A 2,453-nucleotide genomic window follows, 5' to 3' on the forward strand; every position below is an offset into this window, starting at 1 on the left:
ACCAGTTGTTCTGCCTCAGCAACTCTATATCAAAACATCATACCCTCGCCTGGAGCTAGTGAAATCACATCACTGCGTCTACCCAGGGGGCTCAAATTATCTCATTCAAAAATCATCATCATCATGCAATCGCATTATCAATTCATCTCATCAAGAATAGCCCCCAACATCCACCGACACTAACATGAGAGATCTCTCAGTTGTACAAACACAAGCAATACAGACAAGTAATACACAAATAAGGTACAAGTAGAACAAGTAGCACGTAATCAGGTAACATAGCATATATGATATAGAAATCCAAAACAAATAGGAAAACCCAAACAATTCAAACATATGCAAATGATGTATGCCTGCCCTATTGCTGATGATATCATCTGTCGGTTATATAGCCAACCTGACATGTCCTGGTAGCTAACTATTGGACAAAAACACCCCTTGCGAAGCAAGTAGGTTTGAGCTACAACCCCCTTGCTACTACCCGCTCAACCCAGAGCCAGTGGAATAACCACTACTGCGGCTACTACTCTGACCTGGAGCAAGTGGGACGAACCACAACCCTTGCTACTGCCCAGGTATCTTAAGCATTAACCCGGAGCAAGCAGGACGAACCACAACCCTTGCTACTGCCCAGGTATCTTAAGCATTAACCCGGAGCAAGCAGGACGAACCACAACCCTTGCTACTGCCCAGGTATCTTAAGCATTAACCCGGAGCAAGCAGGACGAACCACAACCCTTGCTACTGCCCAGGTATCTCAAACGTATTTTCATTCAATCTCAATTCATATTATCAATCCTCATTGTTATCAAATCTCAAACATTAACCTGGAGCAAGTGGGATGAACCACAACCCTTACTACTACCCAGGTATCACAAATACATTCATTCAAAACTCCATAATTAAACTCATTTGTCATAAACATCCTTTTTCGTCTCATACCCGGAGCAAGTGGACAACGCCACTGCCTACTACCTGGGGTTACACATCACATTTCAACATCTTCCATTACTATCCATTTAACACATTCATTCATTAATCATATATGCATTTATACTCAGCCATAAGCAATAATGGCTTTGCCGTACCCCGGCAATAACTCAGCCATCCGGCTCATGGTTCAATCAAGAACCAGCCTTTTATCAATAAATATAGCCCTTCGGCTCATGGCATACACGGTACTTCCACCATCATCCTCCATATCTCATATAATCATCGTTGATCATCATTGATCATAACTTTTCCCCTTGCTTCACTCGCGAGTTACCACATCCCCTAACTCTTTTCTCATTGATAGGCATATCATAATGATTTAATACATGAGGGGTGAGATCGGAGGCTGAGAAGTATGAGATTTAGTTTTTAAAACTCAAAAATCAACTTTGAGATGAAAACAGGGCCACGCGTACGCGTACTCCACACGCACGCGTGGATGGCCACAAAGCTCATCGACGCGTATGCGTCATACACGCGGACGCGTGGATTGAAACACAGCCAGATGACGCGTACGCGTCAGCCACGCGTACGCGTGGGTGCATTTGCGCCCCAGGCACAACTTTGGCACAACTCTCGGGAAAATGGCTGGGCATTGGGTGCAGCGCATCGACGCGCACGCGCACACCACGCGCACGCGTGGATGGTGCCTTCTCGAAGAACGACGCGTACGCGCAATGTACGCCTACGCGTGGAGGGTCATTCTGCTAAAAAAAATTTCTAAGTTTAAAGCTGCAGAATTCACAAATTCAACCCCCAATCTTCCGACGGACATAACTTTCGCAATTTAAATCATTTTTTACCCGTTCTTCGAACGGCATGGACATCCCGGATCCAATTTCATTTCTAAACAGATTTGGCACAAAACAGAGATTCGTAGTCCAAGTTATGTCCCGTCAAAGTATGCCCAAAAACCATGTTTTTCATATAAAACCACAAAGTGCCATTTTCAAAACAAGCCATTTTCAACACTTTTCAAAATCAACCAAAACATGCTAGTTTCAACCCTTTTTGAAATCAATCAAAATATACCAAAATCAACATCAAGCCTTCTCAACTCATACATTAATACTTTACCACGATTCACAAAACCACCATACAACCATTTTTACCCATTTCAAACAAATGGCTAAATTACAAACATATCAACATGTCATACATCGTTCCTCATCCCAATTTCCAACAATACTATTTCCAATCAACCATCATTATACATGATCAATATCATACTCACTATCATGTGGTTTCACCCCCAAATCAACCTTAATCATTCCTCAAGCATATATCACAACATACACATCTCTCATGCATTATCATACCATCAAGGCATCAATAATCATACTCACATACATGACCGCATAATATATCTCAACCAAAATCCAACATACTTCATCTATACAATTTCACCCAAAATTACCAATTTCCACACTTCAACTCCTTAAACCTGATTATTCAATAAC

Source organism: Arachis duranensis, chromosome 6, assembly GCF_000817695.3.
Source record: "Arachis duranensis cultivar V14167 chromosome 6, aradu.V14167.gnm2.J7QH, whole genome shotgun sequence".
Taxonomy (NCBI): domain Eukaryota; kingdom Viridiplantae; phylum Streptophyta; class Magnoliopsida; order Fabales; family Fabaceae; genus Arachis; species Arachis duranensis.